Below are 18,184 nucleotides of genomic sequence, written 5' to 3' on the forward strand. Positions count from 1 at the left end.
CAAGCTCTCCTCACTTTGGCTTCTCTGCAGCAAATAGACAGTTCTCTAATAGGAAACTAAGAGTAATGAAACACTGTCCAATATACTCAAGAATCAGAGCACTTCACCAATACAACAACCTATCACCTGCCATCAAGCAAAACAGCCTGGAAAAGATCTGAAAAATCATGAACCAAGAGGTGCAATTGTGCAGATCCTGAATTTTGCACAGAAGAATATGAATTTTGTCTGTACACTGAAACCTACCCATGCAATCTCTCTGCTTGAGACTGACTTGCAACATTTTAAAATCTATAAAATGGGTTTTAAGCAGAGAAAGCTACATAAATGAAATGGCAAAAGGGACTTCAGATGTCTAAATAAGTACAAGCTGTACAACCACTCCCTCTTAAATTCCCATATTATAGATGTTTAATACTAAAAGTATTGTAGCCAATAAACAAAGTGCTATAGGGTAATTCCACTGAGGAATTAAGCATTTTTTATGTTTCTTTAACAGCCTAACAGACTCATACCCAAATATTCACCAACAGCATGAACGGTGTAGTTTAACTAGATGTGCATTAGCACCACCTGTCCTTGAAAGATCTGCCTGGCAATGCAACAGCAGCAAAATATTAAGGTGCCAATACTGATAAAAGAAGGATTGGAACTGCACTGATACAGTTAGATTGGTTTACAAGACTTCTACTTTTACAAGCCTTGGCAACTCAGTTTCTCTAATGAATTTTTAACATGTCAATTAATATGTTTATAGAAAGCAATGTCAGCTTTAGCTCATATGTGAGAAAAATCACAGTTGCATGTAGAATGCACAACATACATGTGAAGATTCTACACTTCACAATGTAGATACTGTAGATACATTCAAAAGAATTACTGCAGACAATCTGATTAGAACACTCATCTGTAAAGGAAACACAAAGCTGCAAAGGTTAACAGTCAAGATTCATCACTCATGGAAATACATCAGCTTATCTTCAACAAATGAAATGAAATGCAAATTGTGGTGGTAGTTTTGGGAGGATTGGAAGAGGCACAGTAAGACCCTGACCTCCTGCCATTAAAAACACATTATACTGAAATAAAACACTTGGTGCTTTGTTATCCTGTAGTTTACCAACATGCCACTGATGCCAAGAATTGTACTGGAACACCAGATATTGTTTTTCAGCACTTTCACCAACAAGGTAGAATGCAGTCAAATGATCGCACTGTGCAGACTTCATTTTCATCTTAATTCTCTGATTTGCCCTGTGCATTACTTAAAATCAGAAAACAGATTAATTTTGTGAAAACATTAATTAAAAATCTTTACAACAGGACTTGTCAAAGTGTTTAAAAGAAAGCATCTAAAAACATTCTGCTTTAAAAACATTTTCATTTGTTAAGAAAATAAAAAGTGAATGTCCCACAGTAAAATGAAGCATGCTCCCTGGAGCTGTGATACAAAGAGGAATTTTACCTCCAAAAAGAATCTGTGCATTTTACACTTGTGAGCAGAACTTGAATAGAAAATACCCCCTTTGACTAATTCCTCAAGTGCCTCTATAGAGCTAGGCAAGCGGACCTCTTGGGGCAAACCCACCAACCTAGGCAGCTAGTGGGATGTTAGGGTCATACAGCAGACTGAAGTTCCTGTAATTCCTTCAGCTCCTTGTGCATTCACCAGCCTGGGGAAACAAGATGCCTGCGCAGTCTGGACATTTGGGTAAATTTCCCTTTAAGCTGCTGCGATATTGTGGCATCTAGGCACTTGCCTCTGCATTCATTGCATCAGAGGCAATACAGGCTCATACATGGTAAGAGCTTCCCATTTGTACCACAACATCTGACAGACATTAAATACTTTAGATCCCCTACAAGTTCACACTGAAGGAACACTAATGTTTTTAAAACAAACTGGCTACAGAACTTATGAATGTAAGCTATCCAAACTGTGAAAATGTTTTCATCCTATTAACTATAAATGATTTAAGCTTTGCAGCATTTCTTAGCACACTTGAACAAACACTGCACTGAACTTCTGTCACAGCCCAGCACAGCCTGACAGACATTTCAGGGTTTGAGACGACCACAGCTGTTCCATATGTTCATTTTTAAATCAACACCACTATCTCATCTCATAGATTTTCAAACTTATAGAGCAAACACTCTCAAACCACAGTCACTTGTGATAACCTGAAGAGCAAGGACTGCAGTGACACTTCAGCATCTGTTAGGTTTTATACAGCAACCCTCACTGCTGTTTGAAATCTAAGGACTTCCCAGCTAATTAGCTAACAAGCCTACACTCCTCTTAAAGATTATCTTCTGCAAGGCTTTTTCCTGCTCTTATAACGTGTTATCCCTGAACAAATGTAGTCAAGCAGGAGGACATCCTCTCAATTAGAACTTCACTGAAGAAATCCAAGAGGGAAAGAAGATGGGAACAACTAAGAGCAGTTGCTCAGGAGAGACTGAGATGGTGTGACAAAGCCATTGCCTCTGGCGACATAGCCCAGTGCAGAACAGAGTGGCTGGGACAGCTCCAGCCACGGTATAAGGAGGTGAGACCACAAAATCTCCTGATACTGCCTCAGTTTTGTTAACATTTCTGAGTTTAAGCAGCTTCATTCATAATATTCGTCAGAGAAAAGAACAGATACTTGGTACCTTCAGGCAGATGTCATGTAAGAAGATTGTTGTCTTTCTAATTTCTTAACACTTTATGGATTATTTAAGCAAACAGGAGAACAACAACAACAAAAACAAACAAAAAAGTGAGATCAATTTCATAATTCCATTTCATGACCACCTGACAGCAGTCACACCAAGACTTGCTCACAGTCGAAGGCACAAGTTATGGAAAAGGCATGCAAGGAGCCTAAACACCAGAAGGCTTCAGAACGTGTTTGTGGCCACGGAAAAGCACTTTACTACTCAAAAAGCAGAAACAAACCACCTCCCTCACTCCTCCCTCTAAGCATAGCACTGACCTGGTGAGTCGGAGAGAACAGCAAGAGGACTCAGATGGGAAAGGAGAAGCAGCATAACCCACGCAAACCCTGCCAGCGCTGGCTCAGCTCCGCACAGAGGCTCTCTCCTCGCCAGCCCCCGCGCACCGGGCAGGTCGGTCGCAGGGAAGCTGCCGCCCGCTCCGGCACTGCCCAGCACCGCGCAGCGCGCACCCCGCGTGGCAGCCGCTCTCAGGTCCTTACCCACACGGGTCCCACCGTGAGCGTCACTCTGACGCGGCCCTACCGGCTTTGCAGTGCTGTTTTGCCTTCAGGCACGAAAACGTGCGGGTTCTGGACAGTAACAGGGCTAGTTTTACACCTCATCTTAATACCTTGTACAATATACCATTGATGCAAAAGCAAAGAGGACGCAAAGAGGGTGCAAACAGAACTATTTCTGCTACCTTATACCCCAGTAAGCACCAGTTTGCCGCAGTTAGACGCTCGCTTTAAAGATTTATTTCAACTTCGCAGCGCTTCAGAACTACCGAGCATCGCAGCCTTATCACGCCACTCGAGCTCAAAGGGAAAACCTCGCTCCCAGACCGAACCCACGCGGGGCCGTCCGCCAGCAGCAACGCCCGCATGGACAGGAAAGTTCCGCCGCTTCCCCGACACGAGGGCGCTCGTGGCTGTGCACTCACCCACCCAGCACCGCGGGGCTTGCGATGGAGACACCTGTGATGCCGGGCGTTTGCACTGGTCACGAACTCACCAGAGTGGCTCCTTGATAAAGGTCAGCTCCACCTTCGCTAAAAAAATCCGCCTGTCCCAAAGCAATGCGAGCAACGCGAGCGAGGATGGAGGAGCCCCGTCCCGCACCGGGCACGACTCAGCCAGCACCTCGAAACGCAGAACCGCCACACTCAGCGCTGACCTACTTAGCAGCGCTTCTCGCACTCTCCCCGCTTAGACTCGGGGCTGCGGAGGAGCGGGGAAGCCCGCCCCGCTGCCGCTCCTCACCTGCGCTCCGCCCGCCGCAGCCCCATCCCGCCATGACATTGAGCAAGGTCCCCGCCGCTCCCGCCCTCACCTCGGCCGCCGGCGAGCGTGGCACTCCGGCTCCTCCCAGGCGGAGGGAGCGCGCCCCAACTCCGCCGGACCCCAGCGGCTCGCCCGCTGCCACCGCCCCAGCGCATGCGTCCGTCGGCCCGCCCCGGCTCCGCTACCGCCGCCCCGCCTCAGACACTCAGGTGCGGGCGGACCGAAGGGTGGGGGTATCTCCGGTGCTTAATTCCACTGCAAAACAAAAACATTGAACGTAGGTTGGAGAAAACCTGCTTGCTGGGTCTTTTCTCAGCTTTTGGAGAACGCCTGGTACGGTTCCGAATTGCTTAATGTCTTGCTTGCGGTCCTGTGTTCAATAGTCTCTTTCATAATTCAAGACGTTTTTAGAGTTTGAAATAATCATCCAGTTAGAACGCTAAATTTGAAGTAAATAGCCCTTCCTCTGGTCCATTACCTCTACAAAATCCTCACAGAGCAGAGATCTGAACTCTAACTAGCAACAGCTGGTGGCTTTGAAACATTTTCTGATGCATCCTATAGAGAGAAAGGGATGCTGAGAACAAGACACACTTCTTTTGTTTGTGTGTTTGCCCAGAAATTCTGAGTTTGTCTGAATCCCTCGTGGAAGAATGGGTAACATAGTGCTCAAACTGGGCACGCTGGGACACTGGTGGAGGAGTTGCTGGCATATGTCACCCCTGCAGTAACTCAGCTCAGAAATTATGAAGGCTGGAGGGTGTGGATAAGTCAGAAACCAAACAGATGATCCATTAAGGATGATCCACCAAAGGAAAATCCAGTATGACAGCACACTAGCAATAGCCAACATATTAATATTTGTTTATCTTTTAGTCCATTCCAAGGCAAACTTGATGTCATTTAGAGTAATAGCCTCCAAAATACAATTGAAAAGCTCCAAATCTATCAGGCTTGGAAAAAATTAGAATTTTTCTCTTCATATCCAGCTGTTAAGTCCTATTGTAACGAACAAGGAATATTATGTTCATGAAATATTATTTTTCTATGTAAGCAGTGGTTGTGGTTGCCATAGAGATGTTATTCAATCTCAAATTGGAAGGTGGTCTACAATGGCCATGCATCACACTCACTGTTAAGATGAAAATATTTAAGAACCTGTGTGAATACCGGAACATTCTGCAGAGCAAATGTATTTCCATTTAGTAGGCTTATGATTTTTTTTTTAAATGACATTTCAGTGAATGGTAACCATCAGCCTCCTACAGGGAGATGAAATGGTAGACAGATAATTGTATATGGCTTAGAACAGTTCATGTGAAAGTGTATCTTGGCTCTGCCTTTGAACTATTCTTGTCAGAAACTCCAATGTTTAACCCATAATTGTAAAGACCTTTACAAAGTATTTCATCTCAGCCTTCCACTGTGCAACTCATTGCTCTTTGCTCCATTTTTTTTTTTAATATATCAATTATTGAGAATAGATTGACTTGAGTTTGACTCACTGAGAGTACTAGATTCATGCAGAATGGTGCATATAAGCAAACCTCTGAGGGATACCTGCAACCTAAAATCAGTAGGGAAATCCCAAGAGCTGGGAAACATTTCCTGCCAAATTAAACAATTATATTAAATGTTAAGTAACAATATTAAAGGCCAACACTGTTCTGAGTTGGATTATGGGGACTGGGAGACTTAGAGCAACCCTCATAGACATGATTTACCCTGCAAAAGATATAGAGCAAGGAATTTCCTCCAGAAAAACAAGGCAACTGACGAGCTTCACAACACTGATCTATTTTGCATATGTCAAAGGCCTACTTATTATGAGTAAGCCTTCCTTTACTTTAACATTGTACTTTATGAGAATTAAGGCTCAAGAAGTTTTCTTCTCATTTGTTTAGAAGAAAAGCTGCATCTAACCACAACAGGGCTTTTGAGGAATGAATGCAGGCTTTATATTACTGGTGGTCTATGCAAAGGATGACATTAGTGTCCTAAAGCTGCGGATGGGGATTTTGCCACTTAGGTCATCTCATAAGGCCAAAATGAAAAGAACAACAAAGTGAAAGGAGAAATGAAAACAGGCAGAAATGCTTCCAAACCTCATTCCACAAAGCTCCTTCTGCAAGAATCGATGTTAGTTTTTGTGAGAAATGTTTCAGTAAAAGAGATTTCAGAAACTGGGAAACCATCTGTAGAAAACAGAGAAACACAGGTAGAGTAAGGTCAGTATTTCCCCTCCATTAAGTACTAACTATTCTTATAATAGGAAAAATTTCTTAGTGATTACCTCAGCATGTCTTCTTTCGCAGGGTAATTTGCCTAGACACTCTGAACTTGGTTTTTCTTGATTGAAACTGACTGTGGGCAGACTTGTATCTGCTTTGCACTCCAGCCATTCCAAGGCAGCAATAGCATTCTTGCCACATAGATTTGAAGATAAACTTAATGGAGAAGTGTTTGCTTTTCACCTTAAGATTATAGAATCATAGGATCATTAAGGTTGGAAAAGAGTTCTAAATCATCTAGTCCAACTATCCACCTACCACCAATTTTACCCATTAAACCATGGTACCACACTAAAGTTTTCTTGACAACCTCCAGGGATGGTGACTCAACCACCTCCCTGGGCAGTTTTTTCCAATGCCTGCCCACTCTTTCAGATAAGTTATTCCTAATATCCTATCTGAACCTCCTCTGCTGCATCTTGAGGCCATTCCTTCTAGTCCTTTCACTAGTTACCTGGGAGATGAGTCTAACTCCCACCCTGCCACAGCTTCCTTTCAGGTCACTTTAAAGAGCAATCAGGTCTCTCCCGAGTTTCCTCCAGATTAAACAATCCACTGTTTCCTCAGATGCCCCCCATAATACCCCTCATCAGCTTCATTGCCATTCTCTGGACGCTCTCCAGGGCTCTGGTATCTTTAATGTAGTGAGGGGCCCAAAATTGATCACAATACTCAAGGTGTGGGCTCACCAGAGCTGAGTACAGGGGAATGATACTCAAGGTGTGGGCTCACCAGAGCTGAGTACAGGGGAATGATCACCTCCCTGCTCCTGCTGGCTGCACTTTTTCTGATACAAGCCAGAATGCCATTGGTCTTCTTGGCCACACTACTGGCTCATGCTCAGCTGAAAGTTGCGCGTTGTTGCACTGTATGTCTTGTTAGCAACTTCCTACTATGTGGTTTTGCAAGTTTTCCATATTATAAGTCTCAATAACTTATCCAAATCAGTACACTGTGTTATAATTTTTATCTTTAAAACTTATTCCTTGCCTTGTTTCTTCATTCAAGATGAAGAGATTATATGTGTGTAACATATATGTAGTTTATTGCTATATGTGCATATTTACCTAAGAAACATGATGCATAATGAAATCTTCCTTGTCTTCCTTTATTTACTTAAGCTTTACTAATAAGAGTATGAATATATTGTTACCTGTCCTTCATCCAAATGTTTACTTGTTGGAATGCAGCAATTATATATATGTATATAGTTTTGTGTGGTTATCATACGCCTTCAGTTGTTATTTTAAAGCATCTACCACAAAACACTCTATAATTTGGCAGAAACAGAAAAACACATGCAATGACACTCTAAAGCTTTCTAAACTTGTCTTTAGCTTAAAAAAAAATCGTTTTTTTTTTTTTTTTTCTGAAGACTTCCCTCATTCTTTGGTTATCAAAATTGATGTTTATTTTGAGTTTTATAAAAATACAGATGAAAATATGACCACTGCATGTTAAACGCACAGTCAAGAAAACTTCCCTTACATCTGAAGTATGATCTGCAGTACCTGAATCTATGTCCCTGGGAAGGCCCCACTGAGTTCTCACAACATTGCTTCAAAAGACAGAGTTTTTCCCACTGGTATTCAGGTCCTTGTGTTTACTTCTTGATTATTTGGTTTTCAGTGAAGTTATTCTGAGTTGCTTCTTGATCAAGTATTTTTTAATTTAAGATTTTTTGGAATTTTATTGATTTTCTTGCTCAATTGTAAAAGGCACAGTTGTATATATATTGAGTTTAGGTTTCTCCAAGGGACACTGATGTTTTATAATGAGATATCTTATATGCCTGTACATTTTCTAGCTTCCCTGCTACTGCCTCTGGGGATACAATCCCAGATTTAGTCAGATTTCCATCTGTCTCCCCTATAAAACCAAAGACAATGGCTTCTTAGCCATCTTGCTACTTCCTCACCAATCTAATTTTATTTTTCACGTAGGGTAATTACAAATTATGTTGTTCTTTCCTACCTTGCATTTAAATTTGATAGACCCCTTGTTACCTGAGATGCTTTCTGCAACTTACTATTAACTCTTTAGAGTACTCTGTCTTCTTTTATTTTCCCCACCTACTTCCAAATGCTTGATGTTTTACAAGTATGTTTAAGGGTCTCAGTTGTCATCTTATCTGCTCAGAAACATTCTCTTTTTAAACTCATATCTACTCCCTCTAAACTGGAGTACTCAGTAGCTGATGAATTTGATCTGGGGAAGGTGCCTCTAACTTATCTGAGTTATTTAAAATTACGTGATAAATTGTGTATTTTACTTTACTTTACTCCATGTATTACTCGCAAACTACTCAATCATGAATAACTGCACCATTCATGATCGCACTGTGTGATAGGTGAGTTAATTCCCATTATATTGCTTTTATTTCCTTATTGCATGTTTGCTGCGGATATCAGGGTCCGAGTGGATTGCTCTCGGGCAGGGAGCACGACAGGACTCAATACATGAATGATCAGGCTTCAGTTTATTACCCGGACAGCCTTATTCTTATAGTGTTTAAGACAGGGGCGTACAGAGAATAGCACACAATCATTGGCTGAGAGCCTCAGAGAAAGACAACTTTGAGCAGTTCCCAACAATTAACAGCAGTGAGAAACCATCCTGAGGGAGGTAACTCTTGTTATCATCCTAATCCTAAGAAACCAGGCAGGAATGCGTCGGCAGCGGATGTGAAAGGCAGTGCTGGCAGGGCGTCCCCTGTTCAAAGTGCACTTTTCCTCTCCCACTCGCCACAGACCATCTCCTGCTTTTACTTTTCTCAAGGTTCAAACAGTGTAGTTTCCTTTGAGCACCATATCAGCGTGGCCAGTGTATAACACAGAGCCCAAAGGGAACACCTGCTAGCTAAACGGAATAGATTACCAAGGACAGCTTACTCTAAAAATACCTATAGTTACAATTATCAACAGTCCTGTGAAGCCTTCTTCACTGAAAGCAGGGCGAACAACATAATCACAGTTTATAAGTTTCCCATAGACATCTTGGCAACTTGGGTTGCTCAGCTGAAGCAGTTCATGTCCGCTTTGAGTTGTTTGTCACTTGGCCCAGGAGCATCATGACCTCCTATCAACATCTAATACTTTTCCATGAGTATATAGTCCGTGCTGCAGTGCAAACTGTGCTCATACATATCACCGTGACTTCCCTGCTCCTGCAGCCATTTCCCAACACATGTTGAGTAAAATTACCCAGATAATAATAATAATAATAAAATAATAAAATTACCCAGATAATAATAATACCATAAGGATTTTGGCATGAGAAATTGTTTGTTATCTGTCTGCAGAGTGCCTAGAAAGTCACATCTGTGAGCTATCCTAGTGTTGTCTTGCACATTCAATATCAGTAACAGATGACAAACTGTTGTCAGGATAGTCATAAATGATTCTTCACAAAGCATTCTGGTTTCATTTACATAGTCACAATACTCTTCAGAATAACTTGTGAACAAGTATTTCTGTTTTCTGCTAAGTAAAAAACAGTGTAAAAATAACAAATCAGCACCAAGTATTTTGTTTTAATGAAATATTCACATCTGTAATTCATTACTTTCCCAGCCATGTTAAATCTTTTTGCAGTATGTGCTTCCTTTGAGAAACTAAAGCAGAAAAAAACTGGTCTAAACAAAAACATATGACATCTTATGAAGCACTTTAAAAGCAGCTAAATCCTTCCTTTCAGTCACAATCTGTTCTGAGAATGAGGTCTCACTGATACATATAAAGACTATTCAGTGTTATCCTGTCCCTGGAGAATATCAGCTTCACAGATAACATGGAAGCCTATTCCTCTGCATAAGCAATTTACAATGAATGCTGAAAACACTAGACTTGTAATTTGGAAAATAAATAACTCCAACAATACCCAGGAAAAATATTTTGAAGAGTTTCAGATGCTTCAAATTGTAATTCAGTTCAGGGATAAGTTAACTCCTAGACGGGAAAGAACAACTAGGTAAAGAAAGCACATTAATAATACAGTACATCAGTAATATAGAACTTAAGATGCTGAGAACCATCAGAGGGAACATCCGAAAACCTCCTAGTAAAGTATCCAGGTAGACTAGCCAGATGGCATACTATTTGTTTTCACTACTTCATTTAACATGGAAACAAACAGTTCTTCAGCTGAAAAACAAAACCAATTAGATTATTTCTTTCCCTCAATGTTCCTAAAGCAGCCTCATTAAAAATCACCAGGGTTTTGCAGATAAGAACTTTGCATTTTCTCTTTTAAAGTCCAGGTGAAAGATCAGAGTGACCTTCTGAGCTCCCATCTGTTTTTAAAAAGAGTACTACCTACACAGCATATAAGTAAAAGATTAGGAATAGAGGGAAGAAAAAGAGAGGGTAAGGAACTTGAGTTAGTATGTTTCTCTTCGGTGTCGCTGTGTCAAAACCAAGGAGGATATATCATGTATACTCATGTTCTGGAAATTTTTTTATTAATATAAAAATTATGCAAGGAGCTATGGTTGTAAGAAAAACTGAACTGAAAAGACTATTCTTCAGCTAAAGTACAGTCTCATCCCTCAGAGATCTGCTGCTCCGAGGACTGACAAGCCAGACACATATAGCATAACTTTGTCACTGTCCCCTGATGGAAAACTATGAGATACAAAACCTCACTGTAAGTGCTAGTGGTTTAGATCACATGGGAAACCAGTCATCTTGTGCTGTGGATTCAAAAAAGGTACCAAGGATAAGAGTGATCTTTAATTACCTACACAGCCAAAGCTTTCCTTGGAAGAGCTAGACTGCGATAAAATAACAGTGTGGTGAACAACAGGCTCTTTATGTACGATAGCCTTAAGACCATCTCTGAAAGATGAGAATACAAGAAGGCATTATGAAAATGCACTGCATCCTTGACTGAAAATATCTGAATTAATACTATTCGATAAATCTCAGTGTACCATCCAAAGCCAGAAATACGTAGCACTCCTTCTAATGAATCCTCAGGGAAAAATTCTCTAGTGACACAAAGAGGATTTGGCTCTAATTGCAGTTTGGTCTGCATCTCAAACAAGCCTATCAGTGTTCATTTGGCAGCACAAGTGATATTACTAACCAGTGATAGTACCTAACCAAACTGGTATAGCACACCATGAAAGTCAGTGTATGGGAAAAGACTTATCTACCACGTGCATTGGGCTGGTATTATTACTGCAGTATGGGAAGGCTGTGCAAGTATATTGCTATACCAGTATGTATGCATACCATCAGATCTAGTGATGTAAATGTCCACATGAGAAGTCTGAATGAGCATTTCCTATGTTACTGGAAACTGTTTGCCACTACCTTATGTTGAAAAATTGAATTTGACTGCTGTTTTGTTGGCTGCTTGTTCCCCCCCCACCAATAAAGAGGGTGCATATCAAGACTTTTTTCTCCTGTGGAAATCTGTTTCCATATTAAAATGTTTTGTTCGCCTCCTCTCCCTTCAGCTTTTCCAAAAGATAACTTTTAGTAAAATACAGGACAAAAACCAAGCTCTAGTAGTTTTTTCTATACAATATCTGAATGGAGACCAGGTCTAAGAACATCGAAAGGACAAGCTGCAACTGCGCTTGGCTAACTTCAGCAGAAATATTGGGAACTGCATCAATGGAGTGGATGTTTCAAAGCCCCTGGATGAATCACATGGACCACTCTGCAGGGCACAGCACTTGAGCACCTGCAAAAGAATGCTTGTGCCGTAAGAATGGCATGAAAGTGACTAAAAAAGGAGAGTTAGATAATTTGGATTTACTGATTTCATAGCTTATCTGCCTGCATACATATATTTAATTCTATCTCAGGAAGATACTTCTGCTTAATCAGTAAGAGGGATGGATATATTACCTGGACATAGAATTTTGGAAATATAAAGGGATTTCATGCAATGTTGAGTCTGTTACATTATTCATTAGAGACTAACATTGTAATTAGAGAATTTTACAGTAAAATAAATGAGTTCCTCATTTTAAGAATTAATTTGAATACACAGTCTTGTAACTACAATGCATATTAAAAAAATACAATGTATAATCAAATAGTTACCTCTTAAACATAAAACAACACAGACTTATAAAATGATACCCCTATGACTACTTTATTTGCTGCTAAGTCCCACAACAATTTTAAAGTAATTACTCTTTCCATAGAATGTCTGAGTGGGCCCTGTACTTTAAGATATTAGGAAGAGGTTAATTCTGACAGAATAGAAGTCTGAGCAACATTTGGTTCTACATCTGATTTTCTCAGGGTTTCTGACTCAGTGGAGGAAATAGTGCTGTTAGGGCATTGTTTTGTTTGTGGGGTTTTTTCTTGTGTTTTTTGTTTGTTTGTTGTTTGTTTCACCAGCACATTTTCTTTCATTCATTTACTCGCTCATTCTGCAGAAAAAGATAGCAATAGATACCATTTAATTACAAGCTAAAGCTGCCTCCATGTGATTACAGTTCCAAAAAAGAGCAGTCACTAAAATAGTATCCACCAAACCAAATGACATCGGCTGTAACCTCAAAGGAGCACATTGAACCTCGTGCGCATGGCACAATCTGCTCTACTGTGAGATCTGTCTTTTCTTTAAGAGGGAGACTTCACATGTCCAAAAAAAGCATAGCTTCAGAACTGTCAGAAGAAAAAGCAGAATGGGCACTGAGCTCTTAGAAGGGAAGTGCTTGGACTAGAGCTGCAAAAAAGCTCCACCTGGTTTTGTACTGGGCCTCCTGAGCACTGCACAGCACAGCAGCTGGAGCAAGAAGCGCTCTTCCCATGAGCATAGCCTTCCCATCACTGCCTCAGTCTCGGGGCTGAGCCATCCCATGGTCAGGGATCACTGCAGGGCACTGAAGCCTGAGGGCCTTGTATGCAGCATGTGCCAGGCACTGCACTGCCTTGCAGCTAACAAAAAACATTGTGGTGTTTCTATGCTGTGAAGCCTCTGGGGCTGAAGAGCAAATGTATCTCCTGGGTGGTGTGTGAGCCAGCGACAGGCTGTAACGAACCACAGCAGCAGTCCTAGGGATAACGAAGGGGCACAGGGATCTCTGGTGGCTTTTAAAGACATATTACAGGTTTCAGAGGATCTGCATTTTTTTGGGTACCAGATTTACTGCTTGTGCTGGAAAGAGAGAATTAACATTTCCCTGAGCTCCTGCCATGACCATCTGAAGGAAGCTCCAAGGGAAAACTAACAATACTCTGCTTTCCACAGAGGAAAGAGAATGCCTCTGTGCACAGAGACAATTTTTTCTTTCTCCACAAAACTAAAGAGTATATGCATTACCTTTTATCAGTGTTCATAATTAAGCTAAAAAAATAAATTGAACGGAATGTGAACAACTCCAAGTCAATGAGCTATTAACTCACAGACTATTTTCTTATTGTAAAGGTGAAATGAATGACTAAGTTGATCAGGACATCAGCAGTCACAGCTGCAGCAGAGCTCAGCAGAAATGAAAAACAACCAAACAACCTTCTGTGCACAAACAGTCCAGATATATGAAGAGAATATGGCTTCTGACATTTGTACAGCATGTGCAACTAGAAAAGAAGCAATATACAAGGTAGACTCATTTTCTTGCAGCAAGAAATCCCTATTTGAAATGAACTGTAGAAGTGAATGAATTCTCAGCTGAGATTGAGAGGAAAATAAAGTGATGTTCTACTCTGAGCTACACCTACACAAAGTCCCTCTGTCTTACAATTTTTAGATCATTAGGGACAACTTTTCATACTTCTTTTCCCAGTAGGCACAGGAAATATGCTCTTTTGGAAACACATGGCAATGTAGCAACTGCATGGAACAGACAGGCTGTTTCAACTCAGCAAATGAAACAATGTATGACATGCCTGTCTCTACTGACAGCCTATCATGCCACAAAACTGCTGAACCTTCACTCATTCCTTTTGAAAGTTAAAATCCGCTCAACAGCAGATAGTACAGAGAAGGGCTTGCCTCAAGAGCCTGCCTTCTGTGTGCCTTGGCTATAGAATGATGAATGCTAAATGAGCAAGAAAAAATATATTTTCTCAAGAGCCCTTTGTGGCTGCATGCTTTGCCCCTGTTCATGGGCGCCCTGGCTGGTGGGTGGCTGGAGGCTGGGACTGTCCCCTGCTGCCAGCTGATGAACATGAGGACTGTCTGTGTGTGAACCTAGTACTTTGTGCTCCCTTCCCATTTATTTGTCCTTTTAATATCCCCACCATTCTCCCACAAACTCTGCAGAAGTTTGCGAGGACAAAGATATCAATCATTGTTATCTACCCTAGCTAATTCTGCAAGACATAACTAGTTCCTTCTGGGAAATCTCTGTGGTTAGGGAAGTTAAGCTGTAGTTTTGGCAGGGATCAACACCTCTCTTTTGGGATTCTAACCATGTGTTTCCTGCTTCCATCAGCTGCTGGTCTGTCCCCTTGCCTTGTCCTATTGTCTGTACATCCAGCCAGAGAGCAGGGAGCATGGCTCCATCCAGTGCCTTCCAATAAAAGCAAGTCAAGGAGATCTATCCACAGAAAGACTCCGGACTTTCTGTGTGTGGCATGCTCCCTGCACTGCATCTCTGTGTGTGTGATAATACATGGCATGGCAATAAATTAACACATTCAAAGGGACTGATCCTCCTGTTTTTTGTCATCTGCTGCTGCAACACAGCAATTCTATAACATCTGCTTGCCATGGAACTAACTAGCTCAGGGTTTAAGAAGGTTTCAATAGATAAAATATTCTATTTGACTGCTTAGTTTGGTCTTTGGGATGGAACAAATTAAACTCCAGCTACTCCTGAAGCACTTCCGAACTAAGCAGCTTGTTCACCCAAAGCCAAGCCAAAACTTCAATGCCTAGTCCCTATTTGTTCTGTTTAACATGTTTATCTTTAAATGACTATTATTATTATTATTTTAACTTAAAGTGCTGGAATATATTCCTTAGAAATGTTTTCATCTTTTCTAAAACTAATTAATCCTTCAATTCAAGTTGTCAGGTATCTAAATTGTAGCAAAGATCTTGAGGGAATTATAATCTAATTTTTAGTTACATGATAAATATGCATTAGTAATTAAAAAAAAACCAAACTACTATTATTTTTGCTGTAATTAAATTGTAAGAACCTCCAGAAGATAAAGGAGGGAACCTGCTTGTAATAGAATAATTAACTGGACTTTTGAAAAGCCTTTCACAAAAAACAGTCCTGCAGAAGAGGAACTAACCAATTCCAAACAAAATTAAAATCTTCTTAAAGAAAGCAATCATTTGGGAAGAAGGAGTTGAAGCATGGCTTTCAAGCATGCTTCTAGAATGTGAAGCACATAAAGATGTGCTCATAATTCTCTATGGCAAAAGATTAACAGTGTAACAGTACCAGAACTATGAACACCTCGGTCAATGCACAGTGATTAACAACAGCAAACATGCAGACTGCTCCAAGGGGAAGCAACAACTTAACACTGAAAATGCAACACCATTTTGGAAGGAAGTATTATGGTCCCATCAGCTGGGATGCTGTGTTTGTTGGCCACAGAGTACACAGCAGAATCACAAAGCCCAGAGCAAGAAAGAAAGGAAAAAGAATGAAGGCAATGGGGGGTGGTGAAGGCTTTCTCTCTGAAGGGGAGCTATGAAAAAGTGTTTACAGAACAGGTAAAATAACAGCACTTAGTACAGGATATCATCAATAATTAATATCATACGTAGGAAAAAATGAGCACTTCTTACCCTATCTCATAACAAGAGAGAGACTCAATGAAAATGAAAACAATACATTTAAAATAGTAGCTTTTTTTTTTCTCTTAATGGTGTAGATGATTCCATAATAACAGTTGGCAAGGTTTGTGGCATCAGTGTTAACTGATAACAAACTGAAGATTTCACACATAATTCATAACACTGGAGTGGAGTAGAAGCACCTTAGCAAAAAGAAAGGGGCCTTTTGGCAAAGGAAACCATCCTACCTTTCCCCTTTAATCCCTTTTTTTAGGAAAAAAAAAAGTATAACGTCTTTAACAGAATAAGGAGACCCGAGTCATTAGAAAGATGATGGAGTGAAAGTCAATGCTAGAGTTCAAGTGCAAATTAAACTTGTCATTCAAAATGGCAATTTCACAGACTGATGACAGCTGCCATCAACTAGCCTTGAAACTTGCTCTCCTTCAACTGATCTACAGATCATCAAAATGATTGGTCTTCACGCTGCATTTTCTTCATGAACTACAGTAAAATTGTAATTATGGAAATAAAGCCTTCCCCTAAATGCTGCGAAATGAAGAAATCTTTTGATCATACATGCCCTCACAGTGAGGAATGCCTAGAGCTCTGAGCCCTGAAAGTAGGTGGTGCTTTACCCCAGCTCGCAGAACACAGGACCGCCACTTGCTAGCCTCCTCCTGGCTGCTCTGGTTGAGCCGAGACTTAAATTCCTCTTGGAAAGTATAACTGCATGTACATAAAATGTCAGACACCAAAATACACACCAACAATGCTGGTATCTGTAATAGCACCTTTGAAGTGCCTGTCATTAGGTACTACACAAACACAGTTTTCCACTTTCGCAGCGTTACATTACACCATACATCACAACAAATCCTTAGCTAATGCATCACATACTTTATTTTTTTTTTTACATTTTTTTCTTTTCCCTGTTGGACTTCATAACGTTAAGAACTATCAGTATTTTGCACTCTTTAACAGGGTATAGATGAAAAATAGTATTTGGGAGCTATTCAGACAGTATGGTAATGAAGCTCATTGCAAAGAGTAGTATAATAGCTGGAAGTTATTGCTATGACCTATCTTAACCATTCAAGAAACTAATCTTAAACTCTTATAGAGAGAACAAAAGCGGAAGGTTCTGTATGCGGGTGTGTGAATTTATGCACATGTACAAAACTGAAACAGTTTTCCATTGTGTCTGCCTCTCTGCAAACAGAGAGCTAAAAATGAATTGAGAGGAAGGAATCGCTATCCAAAAATGAAGCAAACCAACTGGGTGTGCACAGGGCTAGATTTAGCCTGAGGAATACCATGACCATGGCCTTCCCTGCAGTTGGCAAAGCTGCTGACCAATCCATGCACTTCCTCCCATAGCCACAATTACACAAATGGAGGAGGAAACAACAGGCTGTGAGACACTTTTGGATGGCATCTCAAAGAACTGCCATTACAAAAGGAACAGTGATCAAACCAGGCTGGTCACTTCTACAAAGAGATAGAAAAAGGTATTTTTGGTGTGGGTAAAAAGAGGAAAGGAAGGAACAAAGCTGCAAAGGGGCATTTTCCACCAACTGCATCCTTTCAGTTTCTCATTTCAATTACAGATCAACTAAGTCAATTGGCTCCAATTTCTTAAGCACTGCTGTGTCTCACCTCTAGTGAGTCACAGCAAGATGTGCAGCACCAGAAGGTGCCCTGGGAACCTTCTCAGAGCATGTTGGCCTGCAGATCTGACATCCAGCCTCTCAGTCTGAATGAAGGAAACAGTCATTGAAGTGCAGGTCCCATTTGAGGCAGTCCTCACTTCAGCACTCTTTCCTCCCATGAAGCCCCAAAGGCTGCCTGCACCCCTGCCAAACAAAATGCAAAATATCCAGTCAGCATGCAGGTTACTGCTCACCAGCCAAGTCCCCTGACACTACTGTGTCCTCATCCAAGCTGGTAGAGAACATGGTGCAGGGATACATCTGCTCTGTGCCAGGCTAAGAGCGCTCTGTCACACTGGGTTCACCATGGCATTCCTGGTCTGCCATGGCCCTGTCCTGTGTACCTACCTCCTGTGGGGTGAATGCCCGCTGTCCACCTGGGCTGAGAACAAGCAGGCTACAGGAGCTGAAACCAGTGGCAATGAAGGCATTGTTTTACATCAAAATGTAAAAAAAAAAAAAAAAAAAAAAAAAAAAAAAAAGGAGTGTACAA

General features: G+C 41.0%; 1 protein-coding gene across 1 annotated transcript in view; it reads right to left on the bottom strand.

Moving 5' to 3' along the window:
• ZNF385B (zinc finger protein 385B) overlaps window positions 1–4,073 on the bottom strand; it is a 140,654-nt gene extending 136,581 nt beyond the window's left edge. The window contains exon 1 of the mRNA XM_065750485.1: window positions 4,033–4,073. The gene's annotated coding sequence lies outside the window, so the exon portion shown is untranslated. The remainder of the gene's footprint in view (window positions 1–4,032) is intronic.
• Window positions 4,074–18,184: the final 14,111 nt, after the last annotated feature.

Source organism: Cyrtonyx montezumae, unplaced genomic scaffold (assembly GCF_038088225.1).
Source record: "Cyrtonyx montezumae isolate F1298 unplaced genomic scaffold, pur_monq_1.0 scaffold_7, whole genome shotgun sequence".
Classification (NCBI taxonomy): Eukaryota; Metazoa; Chordata; class Aves; order Galliformes; family Odontophoridae; genus Cyrtonyx; species Cyrtonyx montezumae.